General features: G+C 39.6%; 2 protein-coding genes across 13 annotated transcripts in view; one reads left to right on the top strand and one right to left on the bottom strand.

Annotated features, from left to right (window-relative positions):
• The window catches only part of LOC127001912 (COMM domain-containing protein 4-like), a 74,588-nt gene that overhangs the window by 27,451 nt on the left and 32,137 nt on the right, over positions 1-15,000 (top strand). The window lies entirely within an intron of this gene.
• Positions 1-15,000, bottom strand: part of LOC127001909 (uncharacterized) — a 39,537-nt gene that overhangs the window by 24,251 nt on the left and 286 nt on the right. The gene's annotated exons all lie outside the window — the stretch shown is intronic.

The raw sequence follows: 15,000 nt of genomic DNA, 5'->3' as shown, positions 1-15,000 counted from the left end.
TTGTGCAATTCAACGTTGAGAGAGAGAGAGAGAGAGAGAGAGAGAGAGAGAGAGAGAGAGAGAGAGAGAGAGAGAGAGAGAGAGAGAGAGAGAGAGAGAGAGAGAGAGAGAGAGAGAGAGAGAGAGAGAGAGAGAGAGAGAGAGAGTCAAAGCCGTGAAAAAAAGTTCTCGGAAATGTCCTGAAAATGTCGGTTTATAATAGTTTTTTGGCACGAGAGAGAGAGAGAGAGAGAGAGAGAGAGAGAGAGAGAGAGAGAGAGAGAGAGAGAGAGAGAGAGAGAGAGAGAGAGAGAGAGAGAGAGAGAGAGTACTAGTCATACACAAAACTAACTCAAAAAAGGATAAAACTTGATGAAATACGAAATAAGTGATGATCGGTGGATAGGCAGATAGGCGAAGAAAGGAAGGAAATGGAGGAAGGAAGGAAGAGGAATGAGAGTAGAAACGAGTAATAAAGAAAGAAGAATAAAGAGAGAAAGAAGGAATGAAGGAAAGAAGAAAAAGTAATGACAGAGAGGCGATAGCAAAGATGTAGAGAGGAGAGAAGAAGAAGGAGATGAGAGAAAATGAAAGAGAAAAGGAAAGGAAAGTGAATGGAAGAAAAAATAAAGTAGAAAAAGTGAAAAGGAAGAAAAATAATGGAGGAGAGGAAGAAAGACAAATGTAGAGAGGACTGAAAGAAGGAGTGAAGGAAAACAGAAAATGGGAGATTGTCGAAAGGGAAAATGGGAGAAGAAGAGAAAGAAGGAGAGGAGAAAGGAAAAGGAAATATAATAATGGGAGAGGAAACGAAAGGAAAATCGCAAGGAATGTAAGGAGAAAAAGATAATGGGAGAGAGAAGGAGGGAAAAGAATGCAAGGAGTGGAGGACAAAAAAGGAAACGAAAGAGGAGATAGGGCGGTGGATGAGAGTGAAGGACAAAAACAGACAAAAAAAAAGAAAGGAAGGAAAGAAAAGTATAGAGATAAGTGATACGGTAAAAAAGGAAGAAAGGAAGGAAAGAAAAGTAGATACGTGCTATAAACAAGAAATAAAACAATAGATAAAATAAACAACATATAAAAAACAAAACAGCAACACAGGAACAAGAACACAAAAGCAAGCACAACAGGAAACAGGAAGGGAAGGAACGTAGAGGGTCAAACAACATATAAAAAACAAAACAGCAACACAGGAACAAGAACACAGAAGCAAGCACAACAGGAAACAGGAAGGGAAGGAACGTAGAGGGTCAAACAACATATAAAAAACAAAACAGCAACACAAGAACAAGAACACAGAAGCAAGCACAACAGGAAACAGGAAGGGAAGGAACGTAGAGGGTCAAACAACATATAAAAAACAACACAGCAACACAAGAACAAGAACACAGACGCAAGCACAACAGGAAACACGAAGGGAAGGAACTGAAAGGGGCAAAACGCAGGAACTTAGGAGAAAAAAAAACCACAAGAAATAAAGAGGAGAGAAAGGTAGATACATGAAATACTAACGACCTTTTTTATCGCAACGCAAGCAAGCAAGCACAGCAGGAAACAGGAAGGGAAGGAACATAGAGGGACAAAACGCAGGAACTTAGAAGAAAAGAAAACAAGAACTAAAGAGGAGAGAAGGCTAGACACATGAAATATTAACAACCTTTACATCGCATAGCACCCGTGATGACTGCAAAATTACACCCGCGAGCGTCCATTACCACCTCGCCGATGACTGCTATTAATCCCCATGGCGCCGAGGCCTTTCATCCCGACGCCCAATAAACAGATAAATAAATAAATGGCTTAATAGGTGAACAGACGCGTCATAGAGGGCCTGATTCTCCCCCCCTTCCCCCCCCCCCCTTCCCCCCTCGTGAGTAGGATGTGAAGTGCCGCGCTGCTCGAGTGCATGTAAGTGCTATTATATTATCGACTTGTTAGTGTTGTTATTATTAATGTTAGTGTTAGTAGTGTTGTTGTTGTTGTTTTCGTTGTTGTTGTTGTTGTTGTTGTTGTTGTTGTTGTTGTTGTTGTTGTTGCTACTACTACTACTACTACTACTACTACTACTACCATTTGTATTTATTTGATTCCTCACCGCATAGTTCTTGTTAGGGATCTGAAGAGGAGGAGGAGGAGGAGGAGGAGGAGGAGGAGGAGGAAGAGGAGGAGGAGGAGGTATAGATAAATATTCGTGACTGTGTTTCCGCGTGAATTGAAGTGTGTGTGTGTGTGTGTGTGTGTGTGTGTGTGTGTTAGGTAAGGGGTTAACACACACACACACACACACACACACACACACACACACACACACACACACACTCTTACACATTCAGCCACTAGTCATTTAAAAAGCCTTACCTGCAGAATACCTGATTTAAGGAACTTTGAACACCTTGAAAACAAAATCACGAGAGAGAGAGAGAGGGAGAGGGAGAGGGAGAGGGAGAGGGAGAGGGAGAGGGAGAATTTTTTAAGAAGTCGAAGGTTTGAAATCGTGACTCAACTTCTTTCTCTTTTCTTGCTCGTCGCGGCCACAGAAAAATATCGCTAAGTGAATGAAGTTTGTTTTTCACCTTCTCTCTGTGTGTGTGTGTGTGTGTGTGTGTGTGTGTGTGTGTGTGTGTGTGTGTGTGTGTGTGTGGTCGGTTATAATTGCTTCTCTTTCTCTCACTTAACCTTTATTTTCTCTCTCATTCTCCAGTTTGATCACAATTCCACATTTTAGTTTCTTAATTGTACAGTAAATCTTTAATTCCACTCTAATTCCCTAACCTTACAATATAATACTCCATTTGCTGTATGATTGTTAACAAGCTTCCTCTTTCCTGATCACTTCATTAAGACCAGTTCCAATAATATCAGTTTTAGGCATTGATTCTTCTTCTCTGCCTTCACTACCTCTTTTCTTGCTGTTTTCTTCTTTTCCTTAAACACCTCTCTATCTTCCTCCTCCTTTGTCTTCTGCCATTTCTTGTATGCCTCCTTTTTTTCCTTGATAACGCTGATTGCTTGACACCTCACCAGCGTTGTCAAATTATCGTACTCATCGCATTGCATTTTCGTAGTTTCTGACCGATAACTATAGCAAAAACAAACGAACAAACATCAGTCAATAAAAGTTTTAACGCTAGCTTTGATTCTCCATCGTTATTTGTGTAGGTACGAGAGTTTGAGGCTTAATAATAGCGTCTTCCATTTAGCGTAACCCGTTTCTGGGTCGTGATCTGTAGAGTCCCTTGATAGATAGAGTCCCGACAACCTAAGATTTGGACGCCATTATTGGCCCTGTTTTCGCCGCGCTTTTCAAACGCTAGCACACGCTCTCTTTTGTATTTGTTTCACAGCCATACGGGTCGTCCACTGAAACTGAGCACACTTGTGTCAGACCTGCACACCTTCCCCTAACAGCCAGCAGGGAGCCAGCAGCCAGCGAGCTCTGGGAAAATAAATAAGAGACAGTTTGTGTCTACACCAACAGGTGTCACCAACCCACCATTACGTCTCTTATTTATTTTCCCAGAGCTCGCTGGCTGCTGGCTCCCTGCTGGCTGTTAGGGGATGGTGTGGACGACCCGTATGGTATGAAACAATATAAAAGAGAGCAGCGTTTGAAAAATGGCGTCCAAATCTTAGGTTGTCGGGACTCTATCTATCAAGGGATTCTACAGATCACGACCCAGAAACGGGTTACGCTAAATGGAAGACGCTATAACTTAAAAATGATAAGTACAATGTGGTGCATACTGTAATTTTGGAACGTTGCTTTACACCTTATATATAGTCATTTCTTCGTCCCATAGTAATTACCAAACGCCATTTAGCTTCCAATAACGTTTTTCCGTCCTCTTCAGATCTAATTCCTTTAACTGAAGCATAAAAGCACCAGGAATCAGGATCTTAGTCAGTGTGATATTTTTATACTTTTTGTTAAGTGTGTGTGTGTGTGTGTGTGTGTGTGTGTGTGTGTGTGTGTGTGTGTGTGTGTGTGTGTGTTTGGGAGAAAGTGAGTGAGTGATTGATGTTTTTTTTTTCTCCCTCTCTCGTCTGCTCAAACATTCGCGTCCTCAAAAGGTAATTTAATTAAGACGTTTCTCGGCCACACCCTCAACGCCCCCCCTCCCCCCTCCCCTCCCTCCCCCCCTCTCCCCCTCCCCCTCCCCCCTCAGGAAGGAATCATTCTTACCTGCGTGTGTTTATTCTATTAATTTTTGGAACGATTTTTGGATCTAAATTTGAGACCATCGTTTGATTTTTTTTTAAAGAATTTTTTTTTTGTGGACTGATTTCAGAAACTCCTTTTTTATAATCAGACTTTGAGCTTTTTTTCCTGACTTCTTTTGGAACGTATCAATCGTTTTCTTCTTTTTAGTTTTGAGATCCGTTTTTCGAATTGATGATTATATTCGTTTTAACGGGGATTGGACTTTTAAAACCACGATATTGATTTTTTTTTCCCTACGACCTATTTTAAACTTAATTCTCCCCCAACGTTTTATAATTACAATTCAAAACTTCATTCCATTCGTAGGTTTTTACTTCTTTATTTCGATTGCCATTGGAAAATTAACCGTAGAAATATTTTATTGGCTTTACTTATTCTCTCTGTATAAATTTCTCTGTACTTAACTATCTATCATGTAGTTATCATCATCACTATCATCATCACTATCATGTACTTATCTATCATGTACTTATCATCATCTTCACTATCATCATCACTATCATGTACTTATCATCATCTTCACTATCATCATCACTATCATGTACTTATCATCATCTTCACTATCATCATCACTATCATGTACTTATTATCATCATCACTATCATCATCACTATTATGTACTTATCTATCATGTACTTATCATCATCTTTACTATCATCATCACTATCATGTACTTATCATCATCTTCACTATCATCATCACAATCATGTACTTATCATCATCATCACTATCATCATCACTATCATGTACTTATCATCATCATCACTATCATCATCACTATCATGTACTTATCATCATCTTCACTATCATCATCACTATCATGTACTTATCATCATCTTCACTATCATCATCACTATCATGTACTTATCATCATCATCACTATCATCATCACTATTATGTACTCACCTATCATGTACTTATCATCATCTTCACTATCATCATCACTATCATGTACTTATCATCATCATCACTATCATCATCACTATCATGTACTTATCATCATCACTATCATCATCACTATCATGTACTTATCTATCATCTATTATTTGTAGAACTATTTTATAAGTGTCGTTTAAAACCATATATCATTTTAAGGTGGGAGGAGATGGACCCATTTCCAAATTAAGCATAAGACTATTTTCAGTTATCGTTTTATTTATTTATTTTATTTTTTGGGAGGAAGGAAAGGAAGGAAAGGAAAGGGAAGGGAAGGAAAATAAGGAAATAAAAGGCAGGGATATTTTTTGTATCAATCACTCTTCTCTTCCTTTTCTTCGTCTCTTCCCTTTTTTATCCATTTTCTTTATTTATTCCCCTTATTCTCTTCTTTATTATCTGTTTCATCTATATCAATTTGGAGCCTCCGTTTAATCATTGTTTTTATCAACTCTCTTTATTCTCTCCATTTTCTTATTATCTGTTTCATCTATATCAATTTGGAGCCTCCGTTTAATAATTCCTTTTTCCTCAGTCTCTTCGTTTTTTATCAACTCTCTTTATTCTCTCCATTTTCTTCTTTATTATCTGTTTCATCTATATCAATTTCGAGCCCTGTTTAATCATTCCTTTTTCTCCATCTCTTCACTTTTTTTATCTGTTCTTTTTCTTTATTCTCTCCATTCTTTTCTTAATTCTCTGTTTCATCTATATCAATTTGGAGCCACTGTTTAATCATTCCTCGAGCTGCATCGCGACAAATTTATTCTTAATCTAACTCGACTGTATGTATTTTACGCCTCGTTATGTGTCTGACTCCCTGCCTTGCCTTGTTAGATTAAAAAAGAACAGAGTATTTCAGCTTCCAATGGCGAGTAGAATTTTTGTAGAGTCACCCAACTCACTCGAATTACGGCGAGTGAATAAAAAGAAAATGGGATGTCCTCTTACAGTGATGAGAGAGAGAGAGAGAGAGAGAGAGAGAGAGAGAGAGAGAGAGAGAGAGAGAGAGAGAGAGAGAGAGAGAGAGAGAGAGAGAGAGAAGAGAGAAGGAAATAAAATAAAAAGAAAAAAGAGAAAAGGAGAGGAAATGAGAGGAAAGGAAAGGGGAGGAAAGGGAAGGGAAGGGAAGGGAAAGGAAAGGAAAGGAAAGGAAAGGAAAAGAAAAAAGAGGAAAGGAAGGAGAGGGAAGAGAAGAGAAGGGAAAGGAAGGGAAGAGAAGGGAAGGGAAGGGAAGGGAAAGGAGAGGAAAGAAGTGAAAAGGAAGGAGAGGGTAGAGAAGGGAAGGGAAAGGAAGGGAAGAGAAGGGAAGGGAAGGGAAGGGAAGGGAAAGGAGAGGAAAGAAGCAGAAAGGAAGGAGAAGGAAGAGAAGGGAAGGGAAAGGAAGGGAAGGGAAGGGAAGGGAAGGGAAGGGAAGGGAAAGGAAAGACAAAAAAAAATAAAGAAAGAAGTGGACATAAAAAGACAGAAAGACAAGAGAAGAAAGAAACTCAAAAGAAGGAAAGAGAAGGAAGAAAAAAAAAGACGAAGAAAATGAAGAAAAAAAAAACACATACACTCCTAAATCAATTTCTCCGATGATTAAAGGAAGTGAGAAAGGAGGAACCAACCAAAACCAACCAACCAAAGGAAGAAGAAAACGAAGAAAAAAAGAGAAAATAAAAAAAACAGACTAAGAAAAATTAAAAAGAAAACGAGAAGAGACACGAATCGCAAAGTCAGAAGCACGCGAGAGAGAGAGAGAGAGAGAGAGAGAGAGAGAGAGAGAGAGAGTGAGAGTGAGAGTGAGTGAGTGAGTAAGTGAGTGAGAGTTTCTTCTAGAGGGGGACGCATTTGATTGGCTATTAAGGGCATGATTAATTGTGGGAGTGAGAGGCGGCGGCGAGAGCAGAGTCAACACGCCACACACACACACTCGCAAGGCCTTCAAGAGAGGACGTGTCTTTTGATGCTCCAAGAGAGAGAGGGAGAGGGAGGGAGAGAAGGGGAGAGGGAGAGGGAGAGAGAGGGATGGAGAATGAGTGGGTTGGTCCTGTGAGGGTTTTCGGCTCGTACGATGAAGTTGGTTAATTAGAAGTTAGGTAGGTAGGCAGGTAGGTTGGTAGGTAAGGTAGGTAAGTGGGTGAGTGAGTAAATGGGTAAGTAGTTTGGTAGGTAAGGTAGGTAGATGGATTGATAGGTAAATAATAGAGAAGATGATGAAATGAGGATGACGAAGGAAAAAAACAACAACAAGAACAAGCAGTAGAATAAGAAGAAGAAAGAAAGAAGAAACAAAGAAAGAAGAAGAAGGAGAACAAGAACAAGAACAAGAAGAGCAAGAACAAGAAAGACGGAGAGGAAGAAAAAAAGATAAAGAAGGCAACTTAAAACTGAAGAAGAGAAAAAAGAAGAAGAACAAGAAGAACAAGAAGAATAACAAGAACAAAAACAAGAAGAACAAAAACTAGAACAACAACAAAAGTAAGGACAAGAATAAAAACAGCAAAGAAAAAATACATCAACATAAAACCACAGCAACACCAATTTGCAACCCCGTAAAAAACACAAACATATCTAGCTTCGAAATATACCCTTACACACACACACATAAAAACATCATTAAAACATCCTCATTCTCACTCTCTTAAACCACACTCAGAGAGAATGAGAGGCCTAAAGAGTTGACCAGGATAGAGAAAGAAAGCATAGAAAAAAAAATATTGAAATTGTGGGTACGAAACTGTCCCTACAAATACTAAAACAAAACCTCCTTCCCCCTAAACCCCCTTGTGGTGGATTATTGGTTGACCGCCGCCCTCCCTAAGCCATCCGCGCGACCTTGCCCCGTTCACGGAAATTACCAAGTGCAAGTGTTAGAAGATGTCAAAGGCGTACACGAGCCAAGATAACAATACAAGAGTGATACAGTGTTACAAACTAGGACTAGACAGCCACCAGACAAGTGTGCAAACCGGCGTGAGTGCACGTGGCGGCGCCTCGTTTCAAAATTCATAGCGAGTGGGGAGCGTAAGATTCCCCGCCACAAATATGGTTAGGGAAAGTCCTCCAAGATTTGTAACAGAACTTTGAGGGTCATAAGGTTTGAGTTAGAGAAAAACCCAAGAATTACAGCAAAGCAGATCATAGAAAGGAATGCCAGCCTTCTACAAGGAGTGACCGTACGTTCCATTCAGAAAGCCATACGAAACAAATTGAAATACGGCTCTTAGGAGTAAGAAAACGCAAAGGACATCCCATAAACAAGTAAGCGGTTAGTTCATGAAGCTTTATATACACTTTCATTTCGGTACATTAAGTTGTTTCGCTGTTATTCACATTATAAGGCAAGTTACGTTTGTCGTTTTTCCCGCGGTCACGTCAATTGTCGCTAAAGTGTGTGTAGTGGCGCTCTGCTAGTGGTTCTCTGTGTGTGAGTGGCTCCCTGTGTAAGTGGTCCTGTGACAAGGGTTTGGTCAGGACGATTGAGTGGTCTTGCAAGGCTGTGTGTGTGTGTGTGTGTGTGTGTGTGTGTGTGTGTGTGTGTGAAAAGGTGGGAGTTTGTGTGGGTGAAAGGGTGGGTGTGGGTTGGGAGTGGGTCAATGAGTGGGGGAATTAATGGGTGGATTTCTGTGTTAATTGCAGAAAGAAAGGAGTTATTTTGAGGGCAAGTGATGTTGAAAATTATATAAAAAAGAGGAAAGAAAAAGGAAGGAAGGAAGGAAAGAGAAAAGAAAGGAACGAACGAACGAAAGAAGGAAGGTAGGCAGGAACGTAGGTAAGTAGGTAGATGGGTAGGAAAGAAGGAAGGAAGGAAGGGGGGAAAGGAAGGAAAGAAGGAAGGAAGGAAGGAAGGTGGGAAAGGAAGGAAGGACAGAAGGAAGGGAGGAAGGAAGAAAGAAGGGAAAGAAGGAAGGAAGGAAGGAAGGAAGAAAGGAGGGAGGGAAGGAAAGAAAGAAGGAAGGAACGAAGGTAAAGGGGAAAGGAAGAAAGGATAGAAGGAAGGAAGGAAGGAAGGAAGGTAGGGGGAAAGGAGAGAGGGAAGGAAGGAAGGAAGGAAGGTAGAGGGGAAAGGAAGGAAGGAAAGAAGGAAGGAAGGGGGAAAGGAAGGAAGGGGAAGGGGGAGGTAAGGAAGGAGGGCTAAATTGATAACGCACAATGTAAAAAAGTATAATATGGAAGGGGGAAAGATGAAAAAAATAAGGAAGGAAAGAAAAGTGAAAAAGAAAGAAGGAAAAGTTGACGAAATAGAAAAATGGGCAAAACGCTAAACAGGAAATTATAAAAAAAAATGAGAGAACGTAAAAAAATAATAAATGAGGAAGAAATGATATGAAAATGAATAAGGAAATAAGAAGAGACAAAAAACAACGAAGGAAAGAAAATATAGAAGTTAATTAGAAGCTCAAAATGACAGAAAACGAAGCAGAAAAAAAGTGAAATATTAATAACACAAAGAAAAAATAAAGGAAAGGGAAGAAAGGAGAGAAAAAAAGGGTATCATCATCATCATCATCATCATCATCCATTACTAGTCATCTGCATAACAAGGGCCTTTCCTAACGTCCTCCACATCTCTCCCTCTGGCGTTAGTGTACTCCATCCTGCTCCGGCAAAGGTTCTAATTTCGCCTCTCCACCTGGTCCTCCGTCTGGCCTGACTTGTACAACTCTACGGTTTCCACTCTGTTAATTTCGTTAACTCTATGTTATCAGCAGTTCTTTTGTTATTATTATGAGAGGCGAATAAAGTAGACAGGAAGGAAGAAAGTGAAGAAAATTGGAGGGAAGAAGAAGACTGGAGTGGAGGGATGGATTAAGAGGAGTGCAGAAAAGGAATAAAAGCGTAGATAAAAAGGAGGAAAAGGAGAAATAGCGAAGGATAAGTAAGGAAAGGAAAAGGAAGGAATAGAAGGAAAGATAAGGAAAGGAAAAGGAAAGAAGTGGAGAAAATAATTGAAGAGGAATGGAAGAAAAGGAAGAGAAGTAGAGAAAAGAGGGAAGAAAGGAAGTGGAGTAGACATAGGAAGAGGAGGAGGAGGGGAAGAAAAGGAAGTAGAACTGGAGTAGAAGGAAAGGAACCGAAGTAAAGAAAAGGAGAAGAAAGGAAGTGGAGTAAATAGGGAAGAAGGAGGAGTGGAAGAGAAGTGAAGAGCTGTAAAAGGAAAGGAACAGAAGTAGGGGAAAGGAGAAAGGACTGTAGTAAATAGGGGAGGAGGAGGAAGGGAAGAGAAGTGAAGAGGAGTAGAGGAAAAGGAAGAAAAGTAGAGAAAAGGAGAAGAAAAGAAGTGGAGCAAATAGAGGAGGAATGGGAAGGAAGTAGAAATGGAGGAAAGAAGTGGAGTAGAAGAAAAGGAACCGAAGTAGAAAAAAGGAGAAGAAAGGAAGTGGAGCAAATAGAGGAGGAGGAGTGGAAGAGAAGGAAGCAGGAGTGGAGAAAAGGACGCAGAAGCAAAGGAAGGAGAGAGGGAAGGAAGGTGAGTGAGTGCGGACATTATAAGCTACCTGTTCATCATCTCCCAAACACCTGAGAGACCGAGAGAGAGAAAAAGAAAGTAAAAACAATTGGGAAAGTAGAAAGTGGACCAGATAATACAGAAGCTTATTGAAGTGGAAGATTATAGAGTGGTGCACCTTCCCAAATCTATTCTTTGCTTTCTTAATTAATTGTATTTAGAATATTTTGAACCTTTGTCTGTTTCCTAATCCATGTCCTCGGTCCCTGTCTCTCCTTCTTATTCCTCTGTTAACCTATCTGTTTGCCTGTCTACCTATCTGTTTATCTTCCCATTTTGCATTCTTTGTTCTTCATCGTCACTAGAATATTTAAACCTTTGTCTGTTCGCTATTCCATGATCCTCGCTTCCTGTCTCTCCCTCTTCTTCCTCTGTTTACCTCTCTGTCTACATATCTGCCAATCTGTTTACCCTTCCACTTTGTATTCTTTGTTCTTTATCGTCTTTAGAATATCTTAAACTTTTATCTGTTCCCTAATTCATGATCCTCGCTTCCTGTCTCTCCCTCTTCTTCCTCTGTTTCCCTATCTGCTTACCTATCTACCTATATTTACCTTCCCATTTTGCATTCTTTGTTCTTTATCGTCTTTGGAATGTATTAAATTTTATCTGTTCCCTAAAACATGATCCTCCCTTCCTGTCTCTCCCTCTTCTTCCTCTGTTTACCTCTCTGTCTACATATCTGCCTATCTGTTTACCTTCCCATTTTGTATTCTTTGTTCTTTATCGTCTTTAGAATATCTTAAACTTTTATCTGTTCCCTAATTCATGATCCTCGCTTCCTGTCTCTCCCTCTTCTTCCTCTGTTTACCTCTCTGTCTACATATCTGCCTATCTGTTTACCTTCCCATTTTGCATTCTTTGTTCTTTATCGTCTTTAGAATATCTTAAACTTTTATCTGTTCCCTAATTCATGATCCTCCCTTCCTGTCTCTCCCTTCTTCCTCTGTTTCCCTATGTGCTTACCTATCTACCTATATTTACCTTCCCATTTTGCATTCTTTGTTCTTTATCGTCTTTAGAATGTATTAAATTTTATCTGTTCCCTAAAACATGATCCTCGCTTCCTGTCTCTCCCTTTTCTTCCTCTGTTTACCTATCTACATATCTATTTACATTCTCACTTTGCATTCTTTTTTCTTGATCGTCACTAGAATATTTAGTATTCTTTGTTCTTTATCGTCTTTAGAATATCTTAAACTTTTATCTGTTCCCTAATTCATGATCCTCGCTTCCTGTCTCTCCCTTTTCTTCCTCTGTTTACCTATCTACATATCTATTTACATTCTCACTTTGCATTCTTTTTTTCTTGATCGTCACTAGAATATTCAAACCTTTGTCTGTTCGCTACTCCATGATCTTCGCTTCCTGTCTCTCCTTTTCCTTCGTATATTTACCTTCCTATCTACGCACCTAACTACGCGGCTACTTTTTTTTTTTTTTACAGTAAAGGAAACAGCTCAAGGGCAAAAAAGAAAACAATAATGAAATAAAGCCCGCTAAGCACTGCTCCTATAAAAAAAGTTAGTTACCTACCTACTTACCTACCTACCTACCCACCCACTTACATTCCTAGCCACTTAACTGTCCCTATATTCTGCCTCTTCATATCTCTTTGGGCACTTTTTTTCTACCTTTTTTTAGATCTTTTGCGAGGCTTCAAGTTTCTGAATCATACATTAGGACAGGATGCGCTGATTATACCCTTGCTATTTATTACACTATTGCTTTTTTTTTTATATTTATGCGTACTATCAGAGGTAAAGAACTCAGTATTTAAATCTTCTTGGCGGGAAAAGTAGTCATTCAGTCATTCCTGCCTTCCTTCATTCATTCATTCATTCTTTTTTTTTCTCTTTCTCTCTTTCCTTCTTTCTTTTTTCTTTCTCTTTTCCCCTTTCTTTTTTTCTTTCTTTCTTTCTTTTTTTTCTTTTTTCCCCTTTCTTTCTTTCTTTCTTTCTTTCTTACTCACTCACTCACTCACTCACGCACTTTTCTATCTATCTATCTATCTATCTATATATCTGTCTATCTATCTATGTCCATTTTTTATATACTCTTAAAATAGCTGTACTAGCCATTTTTCTCTCTCTATTTTTTACGTCTACACTTTCTTTCGTCTATATTTTTTAGGACTGGAGCATGTCCCAAGTCATAAATATAGACGGTTTATCAGCAGGGGGTTGGATCTCTCTCTCTCTCTCTCTCTCTCTCTCATTCATTCATTCTTTTCTTTCTTTTTTCTTTCTTTCTTTCTTTCTTTCTTTCTTTCTTTCTTTCTTTCTCTCTCTTTTTCTCTCATTCTTTCTTTCTTTCACTCACTCACCTTTTCTGCCTATCTATCTATCTATCTATCTATGTATAAATTCATGTTTCTCCTCTTCTTTTTTATCTAAATTGAGCCATGCAGTCACAACAAATGGATTAAGTCTTTTTGCCTCCGTCCCCCCTTATTTTTATACCCGATTACGTTTTCTCTCAAATCCGCTGTAACAGTCTGTCTTATTTTTGTTACGTCACCCACTCTTCTTTCCCTCCGTTTTCCTTCTTCGTGATGTCCATAAAATTAAGCCCTTCCCTGTTTTTCCTTTTTTATACCCGACTAACGTTTTCTCTCAAATCCGCTGTAACACTCTGTCTCATTTTAGTTACGTCTCCCACTCTTCCCTCCCTCCGTTTTCTTTCTTCGAGATGTCCATAAAATTAAGCCCTTCCCGGTTTTTCCTTTTTTATACCTGACTAATTTAATTTTCTCCTTTCATTCTGCTTATATGCTTTATGATAGACGATTTCTTCTCTTATTTCCTTCAGTTTCCCTTCTACATCTGTTATTTAAGCGATCAATTATTTAGGTTTTCCGTTCCTGTCGTTTCCATACCTAACTACCTCCAAATTCTCCTCCCATTCTGCTTTAATATGCGTTTTCATCTCATCTTTCTTTCCAGTTCTCTTTTATTCTGATATTTAAGCGATCAGTTATTTAATTTATATCATCCGTTCCTCTTTTTTCCATACCTAACTACCTCCAAATTCTCCTCCCATTCTGTTTTAATATACGTTTTCATCTCATCTTTCTTTCCGTTTCTCTTTTATTCTGATATTTAAGGAATTCAGTATTTGTCTGCATTTCTCCTTTTCTCATATCTGGCTAACTTTTTTCCTTTCTTCCATTCTGCTTTTATAATTTTCCCTCTCTTCATTCTTCCCTTCCCTTCCCTTCCCTTCCCTTCCCTGTCGTTCCCTTCCCTTCCCTGTCGTTCCCTTCCCTGTCGTTCCCTTCCCTTCTCTTCCCTTCCCTTCCCTTCCCTTCCCTTCCCTTCCCTTCCCTGTCGTTCACTTCCCTTCACCACCTTCTGTATACCTTTTTTCCCCTCCTCCTCCGTTTTCTTAATATATTCTCCTACAGACTCTTACTTTTCTTTCGTCTCGTCCATTCTTTCACTTAGCCTAGACTCCAGACACTTCAGAATACTACAGCAAGCTCTTTCGTGAATTTAAGAAGTAGGGAACGTGTGGCGAGTTTGGACAGAGGTGAGACAAGGGAAAGGTGAGTGTTTATGGAAAAGACAGACGAAAGAAGGCTGTTCCATGAGTTTACCAGCGGAAGGGATAAAAGACCGAAGATGCTGGTTAACTCTTGCATTAGGGAGTAGAAAGTAGGGGCCGTATTGCTAAACATTTCGTCGCCCAAGTACACATATTTCACAAGCTTTTCATAGGAGTTTTGGGCATCTCCAGGAGTATTTTTATGGCCCTGGTGGTAATTTGACCCTTCTTCTGTACCATGAACCTGAAGAAGCACTCATTAGAACCCGACTGATCCTCTCTTAGACCTTTAGAAATAGCTGATGTGAGAAGCGAAAATGTCTTATATTACCGACCCCAGTAGGTTAGGTTAGGTTAGGTTAGGTTAGGTTAGTGTCTGTGTCATTCACTCACGGTCTGATAACATGCTGGACTCGTGGTCGCCAGCCAGTCCTCGTTTTTCAGCTCGGAGGGACTTTTTTTTATTTACAGTAGAGGAAGCAGATCAAAGGCAAAAATAGATAAGAAAAAAAGCCCGCTAATCACTGCTCCTATCTTTGAGTACTACTAAAGATACGTTACATACCCCACATCCTTTTAGCTTAAGGGGGGACAGCAGCCACCATTGTCAGCGGAAAACCTAGAGTGGCCTGAACTTGACTAACTTCAGCCTTCCGTGTGACAGGCAAACATAGCATCCCCTGGGCTATGGGGTAAGGTTTTTCAGGAAGCGATGTAGTAAAATATGAAAAAAAGTGAAGGGGAGGAAGGAGGGGGAGAAAGGAGTGTGTGTGTGTGTGTGTGTGTGTGTGTGTGTGTGTGTGTGTGTGTGTGTGTGTGT

The sequence above is a fragment of the Eriocheir sinensis genome, chromosome 22 (assembly GCF_024679095.1).
Source record: "Eriocheir sinensis breed Jianghai 21 chromosome 22, ASM2467909v1, whole genome shotgun sequence".
Lineage (NCBI taxonomy): Eukaryota > Metazoa > Arthropoda > Malacostraca > Decapoda > Varunidae > Eriocheir > Eriocheir sinensis.
The sequence above is the reverse complement of the archived record's forward strand: the minus strand, read 5'-3'. Positions and strand labels throughout refer to the sequence as shown.